Here is a 13,128-nt window from a genome sequence, read left to right on the forward strand (position 1 = left end):
GTTCTCTGATGGATTGCTCCGGGAGGCCGTCTCTCTGGTTGAGCTCAGCCACGCTTGTCTCCAGGTGGGGGAGGCCCTGCCTGAAGCCAGGCCCCTGTGCCTGCTCAGCTGGTCTTTCCTGCAACTGTCTGACCCTCAGAGCTCCACATCAGGCCTGGGAGAGGAGGGGTCAGCAGTCCAGCTGGCCCCCGGCCTGCAGGACCTCACACCCCTTTCCCCAATGTTGATGTTGATGATGCTTCCATTGAAGTTTTAATCTTATGCACTGAGTTGATGCGGGCTCTCTAAGAGTGGAATCTGTGTCATTTTACTTACGTACGAAAGCGAAGTCTCTCAATCATGTCCGACTCTTTGTGACCCCCATGGACTGTAGCCTATGAGGTTCCTCCATCCATGGAATTTTCCAGGCAAGAGTACTGGAGTGGGTTGCTGTTTCCTTCTCCAGGGGATCTTCCTGACCCAGGGTTTGAACCTGGGTCTCCATCATTGCAAGCAGACGATTTTACTGTCTGAGCCACCAGGGAAGCTTACATACAATAGCACTGTTATTGTGATAAGCTTATTATCGCCATTGCAAAGGAGAGCTAGACACAGACAGATTAGGCAACTTGCCCAAGGTCACACAGCAGTCAGGGTTCAAACTGGGCCTGGTTGATACCTTGGCTCCTCATCACTCCACTAGACTGCACACACATTTGCATATGTGGGTGTATTTCACAAGAGTTAAGGTAACAGTAGTCCGCCCAGCAGCACTCACACACGCAGAACCGCAGTCCCTGCGCCACCTCATTCAAACTGCCAGTGACCCGTGAGGAAAGGGTTCAGGAAGAAGCAGGACCTGGTGCGAACTGGGAGCAAAGCGTGTCAGTAGGTGCAGGGCTAGGATAATGGAAACTGTTTTGTCATAGCTCCGGAGACCAGAAGTCCAGGATCGAGGTGCTGGCACCTCCGGCTTGCAGGTGGCCGTCTTCTCCCGGTGTACACACCCGGCCTTTTCTCTGTGTTGCCTGTGTCCAAATCTTTTCCTAGAAGGACACCAGTCATATCAGATTAGAGTCCAACCTAACGACCTCATTTCCACATAGTCACATCTTTAAAGACCCTGTATCTCCAAATGCAGTCACATTCTGAGGTTCTAGGGCTTCCCACGTGGTGCTAGTGGTAAGGAAACCACCTGCCAATGCGGGACACCTAAGAGACTCGGCTTTGATCCCTGGGTGGGGAAGATCCCCTGGAGGAGGGCCTGGCAACCCACTCCAGTACTCTGTCCTGGAGAATCCCACGCACAGAGGAGCCTGGCAGTCTACAGTGCATGGGGTCGCGGAGTTAGACACAACAGAAGCTACTCAGCACATACGCACATCTGAGGCTCCTGTATGAATTTGGCAGAGACACGCGGCAGCCGGTAGCCTGAACCAAATAGCCTCTCTGGGCCTCAGTGTCCGGCTCTGTGACAGGAGCTCGAGCTCGTCTTCTGTTCTAGCTGTATGCTCGTGTGTGTGCTCCCTCCCTCCATCGTGTCCTTCTCTGCAACCCCATGGCCCGTCGACCACCAGGCTTCTCTGTCCACGGGATTTCACAGGCAAGAATGCTGGAGGGGGCTGCCATTTGCTCCTCCAGGGGCTCACCCCGACCCAGGGATGGAACCCCCGTCCCCTGCATCTCCTTGCATTGGCAGCAGATTCTTCACCACCGGACCACCTGGGAAGCCCTGTTCCAGCTGTTTACACAGCTGTAAAAGCCAAACAAGTAACTCTGAGAAGAGGCCGTATGAATACTGGTTATTAACTGTAAGGGACACACTCAAGGTCACCCAGGACCCCAGCAAAGCAAGGATTAAGGGCCAGCCCGGGGTCTCCACCCTGATCTTCTCTCAGTCCCTTGCTAGGCTGTGTCCCGGACAAGTCACTGCCCCGTGCCTCAGTTTCTCCAGCTGTACACTGGGAATAATCCCTTCCTCGGGAATTAAGGGAGACTCGCCCATGGCCGAGGAGCTCTGTCCAGTCCAGGAACCCTGGGGAGGGGCCAGGCCTCACAGCCCTTCTGGAGTTCCAGAGGTTTCTCTGAACTCATCCTGCTCCCCAGCACCTCATTAATTGGTGATTTCGGGCCTCAGCGATAGGCCTGTGCTCCTGGGTGACCTCCCGTTCCCCCGGCCCTCTGCTGCCTAATGTGCCCGCCAATCTGCTTCTCAGTCTCAGGAAGGAAAACAGGATTCCCAGCAAAGTGCTTGTGGGCAGGCCTGTAATTTGTCTGAAGTCAGGCCAGGGGGCCGGTGGACCAAGGGCCAGCGCCTTCTGGAGAGTCACACACGCTTCACATACTTGTGTTTCCGCTCTGTGGCTTGGAGAGCGGGGCTCTCACCCGGCCGTCCCCCATCCTCAGCCCTCTGATGTCCTCAGCCCTCTGATTCCCTCAAGCCCCCTGACCACCAGGAACCGCATGTGCTGTGTATCAGGCCTGTCTGACCCCTGGAAAACATCCCCTCTGAAATCCCCACCGATGCTCCCACCCTCTTCCCACCCTCCCTTCCCCCTCTCCGCTGCTGGCCCCCCAGCCCTACCCCCTCGCAACGCTCCCCCCCCTCAACCCTCCCCCCCTGCCCCCCTCTCCCCTCCCCGCTGCTGCCCCGCCCCCATCTGGGAGAGGCCCAGATCCTCTGCACCCCCCTCGGACATGTTTCCTGAGACCTCCTCCCATCTCTACCTCCTGCTGCTGCTGCTAAGTCGCTCAGTCTTGTTCGAGGCTTAGCGACCCCATGGACCGTAGCCCACCAGGCTCCTCCATCCGTGGGATTTTCCAGGCAAGAGCACTGGAGCGGGGTGCCATTGCCTTCTCCGTCTCTACCTCCAGGGCCCTGCAAATCTGTGTCCCCCTCAAGAAAGCACAGAGATTTTCAATTGAAAAACAAACAAACAAAAAAACCTGTTGAATGAGAGAATTTAAATAGGTAGCTTAAAAAAAAAAAGTAGTTCCTCAGTTTCTGTTTGGGAAGATGAGAAGGTTCTGGATGGTGGTGGTGGTGGTGATGGTTGCCCCCGAAAAACGTCAAGGTGTTTAATGCCCGGGGCACTGGAAAACAGTTCCAGAGGGGTGAGTCTTCTGTCCTTACCGTGTTGCCCCAGGAAAGACACATGGTCTTTCTCGTTCCTGGGGGGCTGGGGGCTGTCGGGAGGTAGTCTGCATGTAGGAGAGCCTCGGGATTCCGGAGGACGCCGTGGTTCCACCTGCCCACCCCTCCTGGCGCGTGGGGAGTCTCTCGCTCGGTCCCCGCGTTCCCCCCCACACCCCCCCAGTGCGGCAGCTGCTGACGGGACCGGAAGCGCGGGAGGGGATGGCCGGGGCGAGGACCTGGGCTGAACCCCACTGCCCAGCCGTGTCCCTGCCCGGCCACAGCCACTGGGGAGCCCGATGACCAGAGGGAGTGAGTGCGCTGAGGCCTGCGAAGCCCAGGCCTGTAAAATGAGCTTTTTGTAAACAGGCTCCTGGCCTCCCTGCTGACCGCGGCTAAAAGCCCTACTCTTCGGAATCAGTGATTGAAAACATCCGAAGAGGAGAGCGGACGGTCGTGGAGCCTCGGCCTGGCCTTACCGAGGGGTGAGGGGCGTGGGGGGGCCGGGCGGCGGCTGCCCTGGATGGGCCTGGGGGTTTGGAGCAGGCTTTGCTGGATGCTGAGAACAGGCCCTTGGTTGGGTCGTGGGGAGCTGGCTGAGCGGTCAGCGATGAGAACTCTGCTCCTGGCCAGGCGGCCAGCCCCTAGGCTACCAGTGCCTGGGAGAGCAGCCATCTTACTGAAAAAAAAAAAATGAGATGGGAAAGGAATGTGAAGGCATCTTTGGGCTTTTGGAAAAGTTAGACCAGGGTAAGGTGAGCGTCCACAGTGTTCTGTGCAGCAGAGTCCTGCCTCTCGGCCAGAGAGCAGCTCCTGAGTGGGCCCCAGCGAGCTGGGAAATCCGTCCCGTGATTCTGAGTCCGAAAGATAAACCCGTTTCCCAGGAGGAGATCAGTGATGCCTGGGACTCAGGCCAGAGAGGAATTTCTGCCCCCTGGGTCCTCAGGACCCGTGCTGAACATCATAGGCTGCCTTCTCAGCAGATCCCCCCCACAAAGAAAAGAGCAAGTTTCTCTGGATTTTTTGCTAATCATATCCCACAGGGTTAGGCCAGTGGCATCACGCCAAAGTAAGCTTTCCATGGGGGGAGAAGATTTAACATCGCTTGTTCACATAGGAACTTTTAGCAAATTCTAAGAGAATCTGGGCCACTGCAGCAGGGCCTGGCCATACTTGTTCAGTCACTCAGTCGTGTCCGACTCTTTTCGACCCTAAGAACTGCAGGACACCAGGCCTCCCTGTCCATCACCAACTCCCGGAGCTTGCTCAAATTCTTGTCCATTGAGTTGGTGATGCCATCCAACCTTCTCATCCTCTGTCGTCCCCTTCTCCTCCTGCCTTCAATCTTTCCCAGCATCAGGGTCTTTTCCAAGGAGTCCGTTCTTCACATCAGATGGCCAAAGGATTGGAATTTCAGTTTCAGCATCAGTCCTTCCAGTGAATATTCAGGACTGATTTCCTTTAGGATGGACTGGTTGGATCTCCTTGCAGTCCAAGGGACTCTCAAGAGTCTTCTCCAACACCACAGTTCAAAAGAATCAGTTCTTCGACTGAGATAAGCATACCTTAAAAATACTCTTCTCTTTGTATGTAGTGTAGGATTTTGGTGTCTGATTTATCACTTAGTTCATAGGTTATAGGATATTAAGACAGTATCTTGATGGGAAGTGAACATGAGTCAAGCTCTTGGACTCAGAGACCAGCCGCCCTGTCACACCACTTCAGGGCATGGTACACTGCCGGGGGTGGGTGGGGTGTCAGTTAGATTGTCCCCTCGTTGGGAGTGGGGCAGTGCTCAGGTGGTACCCACAGGGTGGTCCCTGGGGCCTTTCTCCTCAGTGACCACGAAGACAACGGTGTTTGTGTGTGAGCCCTGGGCAGCCATGGGTCAAGGGCAGTGAGTGACTTGGATTTATGACAGCTGCTGTGGGTCCAGTGAGGTGATGGTCACAGGGTACTGCTCCCAACCAAGTGAAACTCAAGGTGGGGATTGGACTGTCTCTTCTTGGGAATGATTTCTGGTGCCAAGTCAACCCGGGAGAGGAGGAGGCCGGAGCCAGATGCACTCGCAGCCTCATCCAGACATGCATTCCTCAAGTCCTGGCTGCCAAGAAGCTGGCTTTTCCCGAGTGCTTGACCTTCTTTAACCTGAGTGTTCATCTCTCTTTCACTTGTTATCTTTCCAGTAAATCCCCCTTTCTTGCTTAAACCCACCAAACTCAGTGTTTTTTTGCAGCAGCTGAAGAATGTCGACCTCCCCCTCCTTTCTGCTCTCAGGAAAATAAAGCCAGGTGTGGAGTTAGCAGTCCACTGGACCTGGCCTCCACCTGAAAGGACCTGAAATTCATGTAAATACCATATGTAGGATTAGCAACTCCGGTACGAATTACCCTTGGCTTCAGAATCCACACAGAGAACAAGCAAATACATGGTTTTGCGGGCAGCTAGAAATCTTCTGGAATGAGTGAAAACAGATGTTGCTAAACCAGGCTCCCCCATTGTCCCTCCAAGTCACACATAGACACACGCACACACACACACATGTGTGCTCTGTAACCAGGGTGCCTTGCTTTGGCAGATGAGGCAGAAGAGAAGTGCCTGCATGCAGAGGCTCTGAGGTCTTTGCCCCAAGGGTGGCTGTCGGCTTGCTTATCTCATCCCCAGAGAAATGCTGGGCCAGCAGCATCCACAGACCCTCTTCTGAATATTCAGGGAAAGGCACTCTTGCCAGATGTCTGCCCAAGATCTCTCTGGGGAAATTCTGTGGGACTGGACAGGAAGGTTGACCCATGAGCCTCCTGAGCATTGGCACAGAGGTGGGCTTACTCCTTTCAAGCCACTGACTCCCTGTCATTTCACAGGCACGTCCTTAGACTTGGCGTGAACAGAGCTGGAATCTCAGATCTCCACTCACTAGCTGAGCCACTTGGCTTAACTGCTCAAGGCCCCAGTTTCCTCATCAGTAAAACTAGGAAGATAATACTTACCTTGAGTTGTTGTTATGGAAGCTAAAAGTTATTGAAGTGAAAAAGTGTTAGTCTCTCAGTCGTGTCTGACTCTTTGCCACCCCCTGGACTGTGGCCCGCCAGGCTCCTCCATCCATGAGGTTCTCCAGGCAAGAATATTGGAGTGGGTTGCCATGCCCTTCGCCAGGGGATCTTCCCAACCCAGGGATCCAAGCGGGGTTGCCGGCATTGCCCACAGATTCTTTACTATCTGAGCCACCAGGGAAGTATAATTGTGCCTGCCTCATGATTGCCACTCGATTATAATGAAATCATATAAAAATTCCAAAACATAGGAATTTTTGTTTCGTGCTATGGGGGTGTGTGTGTGTGTGTAAAATCTGTAAGAAAGCTTCTACCCTTCTGGGCAATGGTCACTTTCCTATTGGCTGGTGAATTCGAGACCTGGCTTTATGTCTTCATAATCTGTTGCAGACAAGATGCTGGTGAAGAGTGAGGGTGATGGGTTAGTTTCAGGTAACTATTAATACTTGCAAGGAGTTGGCAGAGTCGGCCTGAAATCAGAGACGGCTGCCACCTGCACCGGGAAAATGAGGACGCTGAGCAAGGTGTGTGTGTCAGATATTTCTCCCTGAGGCTGAAACCTGGAACATAGGGAAAGAGACCCTCACTGCCCCCCCACCCCCCTTCCTCGATTAACAGCAAATGGAAGCCTAGTAATTCCACTTCAAGAAGAATTGTGAGATGTTTAATCGTTGCATAATGGGAGGGACCCTGTGTGGGGGCCAGAGAGGGTAGAAAGGATTAGACCAGGGCCCTGAAGGAAGGAGAGATGGACCCCTTGGAACAATAGGAAGGTCCCTGCAGGCCCACCGCCCCCCACCCCCTGCTCCCCGGGCAACAGAGTGGATGCTGAGGCAGCATTTGCTCAGCTAAACTCTCGAGTGGACAATTCGGGTGTTTGCAGTTTGTGAAAACTGCAAATAAAGCTGCTATGAAAATTCACATGTAAATCTTCATATGGGCGGATGCTTTCGTCCTCCTGGGTAAAGTAGAATGGATGAGTCATGTGGTAGGTGTATGTTTTACTCTCTAGGAAATTGCCAAACTGTTTTCCAAAGTGATTGTACTGTTTTATATTCTTATCAGACGTGCAGGCATGCCTCTGAGATACGGGTTCAGCTCCAGAGCACGGAAATAAAGTGAATATATCAATACAAGTCACACAAATGTGGGGGTCTCCCACTACACGTTAGTTATGTTTATACCATAGTGTCCTGTGTGCAACAGCATTATGTTTTTAAAAAGCAGTGGTGGATTAGTCCTAAATTGTGTCCGACTCTTGCGACACCACGGACTGTAGCCCGCCAGGCTCCTCTGTCCATGGAATTCTCCAGGCAAGAATACTGGAGTGGGTTGCCATTTCTTTCTCCAGGGGCTCTTCCGGACCCAGACAGACTCTTTACCGACTGAGCTACCTGGGAAGTCTCTTTTAAAAAGTACACACCTTAATTTTAAAATGCTTAAAAATACTTTATTGCTGAAAAGTGCTAACAACCATCTGAGCCTTCAGCAAGACCTACCTACTAATAACATCGAAGGTCACTTGTCACAAATCAGCGTAATAAATGTAATGTCCCCTACCTACGAACCTTCAAGTTGTGAATTTTCGAAGATGTGAATGTGGAGCTTACGAACGGAGACCTGATGGAATTGGAGTTCCAGGGAAAGGACGAGGAGAGGCAAGAGATTCACAGCGCAGGAGACGGCAGGGAGGTTTTCTTTCTTTGAGGAGGCGCTGTTAGGTTTTGAGGTGCAGAGCTACAGGAGAGTTGCTGCAGCCGTGAAGAAAGCAGTCCAGTGCTACTGTGTCATCGATGGGAAGAACTACCCAGACGTCAGTGGATCATTGTTTCAAGGGGGTAGATAGCTTTGGGTCCAGCAAGAACCTGCGGCATCGACTGTCAGGCGTGAGCGACACTGCAGCTCGCCCTCCGTCTCCCATCGCTGACGACCCTTCAGCTCTACCATCTCCCACCTGCCCTCCTTCTCCGGTCTGTAACGCAGTGCCAGCCCCCATATGCCAGCTGTTGTCCTGGACCACTGTACTTTTCAAGGTTCTGAACAGCAAGATTAAAAACGTTTTTCTTCTTTCTTATGTTTATGGTTTTTTTAAGTGTTATTTGTGTGAAAAGTATTATAGACCTCTTATTGTCAGCACCATATAGCTGAATGTGTTAGTTGGGTACCTAGGCTCACTTTGCTGAACTTAGGAACAGACTAAACTCACAAACATGCTTTCAGAATGGAACTCATTTGTAGGTAGGGGACTTAGTGTATGATAACAATGAAAAAAAAAAAAAAAAGGAAATATTTTAAGAATTACCAAAATGTAACACAGACACACAAAGTGAGCAGCTGCTGTTGGGAAAATGGGGCTGATAGACTTGCCTGACACAGGGTTGCCTTGAAACTTTAAGTTTGTGAAAAGCAGTACCTTCCAAGTGCAGTGAAGGGCAATAGAACAAAGCGTGCCTGTGCATGAAAGTTCATATTCTGGCCAACAAGAATTCTTGGTGTGAATAGGCTTGATCGTTTTCACCATTCTAATATGTGTGTAGTGGCCTCTCATTGTGGCTTTAATTTTATTTTCTCTAATGACTCGTGATGTTGAGCATCTTTTCATGTGTTTATTGGCACTCTTCTTTAGAGAAACGTTGTTTAAATCCTTTCCTCATTTTTAAGTTGGGTTATTTGTATTTTTATTGTTGAGTTGTTAAGATTTTTTTAAAGTATATTCTGAGTACGAAACCCTTATCAGAGATATGATTTGCAAATATTTTCTCCCATTCTGTGCCCTGATTTCTCACTTTCTTGATCATATATTTTGAAGCACAGAAGTTCTAAATTTTGATGAAGTCCAATTTTAAAAAAATTGTTTGCTTACATTTTCAGTGTCATGTCTAAGAAATTATTCCCGAATCCAAGGTCATGAAAATGTACACCAATGTTTTCTTCTAAGAATTTTATAGTTTTAGCTCTTATGTTTTAGGTCTTTGATCCATTTTGAATTAATGTTTGTGTATAGCGTGAGATAGGAAGTCTAAATTCATTGTTTTGTGTGTGGCTATCTAGTTGTTCTGGGCTTCCCAGGTGGCACTAGTGGTAAAGAACCCACCTGCCATGGCGGGAGACATGAGAGATATGGGTTCGATCCCTGGGTTGGGAAGATCCCCTGGAGGAGGACGTGGCAACCCACTCTAGTATCAGAGGAGCCTGGTGGGCTACAGTCCCCAGGGTCACAAAGAGCTGGACACCACGGAAGTGCCTTAGCATGCACACACGCCTCCAGCTGTCCTGCTGCTGCTGCTGCTAAGGCACTTCAGTCGTGTCCGGCTCTGTGCGACCCCATGGACTGCAGCCCACCAGGCTCCTCCGTTCATGGGATTCTCCAGGCAAGAGTACTAGCCCCGTTTTAAAAAAGGATTGCCCTTTCTCTCATTGAATTGAATTTCTCTCAAGAATTAAAACTGAATTTCAACCCTGTTGAAAGTGAATCGACCCTGCTTGTATGAATTGATCTCTGGCCTCTCAGTTCTCTTCTATTCATCTGCATGTCTGTCCTTGTGCCATAAGTGTTAGCTGCTCAGTCACGTCTGACTCTTTGTCACCCCATGAGCTGTCGCCTATCAGGTTCCTCTGTTCATGGGATTCTCCAGGCAAGGATACTGGAGTGGGTTGCCATGCCCTTCTCCAGGGGATCTTCCCGACCCAGGGACTGAACCCAGGTCTCCTGGATTGCAGGCAGATTGTTTACCGTCTGAGCCAGCAGGAAGCCCATCCATGTGCCATCAGTTCAGTTCAGTTCAGCTCAGTCACTCAGTCCTGTCTGACTCTTTGCAACCCCACAGACTGCAGCACACCAGGCTTCCCTGTCCATCACCAACTCCTGGAGTTTATGCAAACTCATGTCCATCGAGTCGGTCATGCCATCCAACCATCTCATCCTCTGTCATCCCCTTCTCCTCCTGCCTTCAATCTTTCCCAGCATCAGGGTCTTTTCCAATGAATCAGTTCTCATCAGGTGGCCAAAGTATTGGAGCTTCAGCATCAGTCCTTCCAGTGAATATTCAGGACTGATTTCCTTTAGGATTGACTGGTTTGATCTCCTTGCTGTCCAAAGGACTCTCAAGACTGAATGTTAAATCAACTTTGAATTCCTGGAGTAAATCTCCCTTGGTCTTAATGTAGTATGGCTTTTTATATATTGCTAAAGTTTATTATAGAACTTTTGCATCTATGCTCATGAGGACTACTGGTATGTAATTTTATTTTCTTATAATGTCGTTGATTTTGATATCAGAGTAATACTAGCCTCCAGGATGAACTGAGAAGTACCGCTTCCTCTTCAATTTTCTAGAAGCATATCTAGAGAATTGGTCTTTTCTTCCTGAAATATTTGGTACAATTTCCCAGTAAGGCCATCTGGACCTCAAGTTTTCTTTGAGGAAAGGTTTTAACTACAAATTCCATTTTTAAAATAGACACACACTATTCAGATGACATTTTCTTCTTGGTGGAGCTTGTGTCTTTTGCATTTCTTATGTATGGAATTTGGTGAGTTCTTGGATCCGTGAATTTATAATTTTCATCAAATTTGGAAACGTGCAGTCATTATTTCTTCAAATATTTTTTCTCTTCCCTTCTTCCCTCGTCTTCAAGGACTCCTTCTTGTTGTGGTTCAGTCCTTAAGTCATGTCTGACTCTTTGTGACCTCACGGACTCTAGCCCGCCAAGCTCCACTGTCCATGGGATTCTCCGGGCAAGAACGCTGGAGTAGGTTGCCATTTCCTTCTCCAGGGGATCTTCCTGACCCCGGGACCAATATATAAGGCTGCCTGAAGTTGTCCTACAGATCGATGATTTTCCATTTTTTGAATTCTTTTTCTCTGCTTTTTGTTTTGGATGGTTTCCACGGCTCTATCTTCAAGTTTGCTAAGAGTTTATTCTGAAATGCCCACTCTGTTGTTAGCTCCGTCCAGTGCTGCTGCTGTTTAATTTCGGACGCTGTTTGCATCTCTAGATGTTCAACTGGGACGCCGTGCTTCTGCATCACCTCTTGAAAACCTGGAGCCCAGTTGCAATAACCGTTTTCATGTCCTCGCTGTACCACTCAGCCCTGTGCAGTGGGGGTTGGGTACGCCCCTTTCCCGCCTCGGGGAGTTTCCTCCCATGCCTGCGTGGATCTGTCTCCAGCCGCAAATGGAAGAGGGGCCTGTCGTAGATATCCAGGGGGGGACTCTATCCAGTCAGCTCTAAGCACTTCATTCATCCTGGACGCTCAGCTGCTTCTGAAACTCAGGGATTCCACTGGGCTCAATCCAAGCTCCCCCTTCCTGTTCTGAGGTCTGGAAATTCTCTCAGAGCAGTAAGTGGTCCTCTCGCAGAACTCCCCTCATGTGTCCCTGTCTCTCAGGAATTGCTGTCCTTTATTGCCAGGTGCCCAGTGTCTTGCAAACTGTTGTCTCACATATTTGATGTTTGCTTTTTGGTTGTTTTGGGCTTCCCAGGTGACACAGTGGTAAAGAATCCTCCTGCCAATGCCGGAGATACAGAAGACGCAGGAGAGGTGGGTTCAATCCCTGGGTCAGGAAGATCCCTTAGAGGAGAAAATGGCAATCCACTCCAGTATTCTTGCCTGGGCAATCCCACGGTCACAGGAGCCTGGCGGGCTATAGTTCACGGGGCCAAAAAGAGTCAAACACGATGCACGCACTGCTTCTGGTTGTCCCAGGTAGCAGGCGGGAGACTAAATCCCATCCCTGTCACTCTGTGGGCCAGACTTGAAGTCAAAGCTAGTGAATTCTGAAAGCTCTTTAAAAACCGTCTTCCCTTTGTCTCATTAGCCTCTGATATTTCTCTGAAGCTGCCAGGAATAGTCTGTGGGGGAGATAAAGTGAAATTTGGAGGGCTGGGATATCTTCCAGCTGGCTTTAAACCTTCAGCATAGCCATGTCTTTGCTAACACAGCCCTGGTGAGACACCCAAGAAAGAACCAAACGTTCCAATACCGGATGTGGGGTGAGCTTGGAAAGCTGTGGGTTTGCCGGGTCTCTGAACCTCCCTCAGGGCCTGTCTCTGAGTGGCAGCTCTCTTACCCAGAAGGCCTGACTCCTGACTTCTTGGGCCAGCAGTTAGAAGCCGTGGCCAAGAGTAGCCTTGTACAAAGGAAATTTTCTTGATGTGAGAGGGGGATTCGGACTTTTAAGCCTGCTTCTTTTAAAACCTTGACCCTTTCTGGAAGGGACAGTGACCCCTTGGAACAGACTGGATGCATGTCGCCCTGGGAGTGATGGGGGTGGGGAGTGGAGTCTGGTGGTCCAGCTCAGCACCCTTGCTCAGAGACTAAGGATGCTCTGATGTCTCTTGCTGGTCCCATCCTTCTCTGGACCCTGGCAACACTCCCAGCCTAGGACACGTGTATATACGGCGTTCTAACGGCGTATGGGCTTCCCAGGTGACTCAGAGGATCTGCCTGCCAGGGAGACGCGGGTTTGATCCCTGATCCGGGAACATCGCCTGAAGGAGGAAAGGGCAACCAACTCCAGCATTCTTGCCTGGAAAATCCCATGGACAGAGGAGCCCAGCGGACTACAATGCATAGGGTTGTAAAGAGTCAGATACAACTGAGCACGCAATGCAAGGGTTTGTGGCCATGTTTTATTCTCCAAATTATTTTAATTCTCTGGCTAACCACTTCATGGGAAATAGATGGGGAAACACTGGAAACAGTGGCAGCTAACATCACTTCATGGGAAATAGATGGGGAAACACTGGAAACAGTGGCAGCTAACATCACTTCATGGGAAATAGATGGGGAAACAGTGGAAACAGTGTCAGCTAACATCACTTCATGGGAAATAGATGGGGAAACAGTGTCAGCTAACATCACTTCATGGGAAATAGATGGGGAAACAGTGGAAACAGTGTCAGAGTTTATTTTGGGGGGCTCCAAAATCACTGCAGATGGTGATTGCAGCCATGAAATTA

This window comes from Capra hircus, chromosome 4 (assembly GCF_001704415.2).
Source record: "Capra hircus breed San Clemente chromosome 4, ASM170441v1, whole genome shotgun sequence".
NCBI lineage: Eukaryota > Metazoa > Chordata > Mammalia > Artiodactyla > Bovidae > Capra > Capra hircus.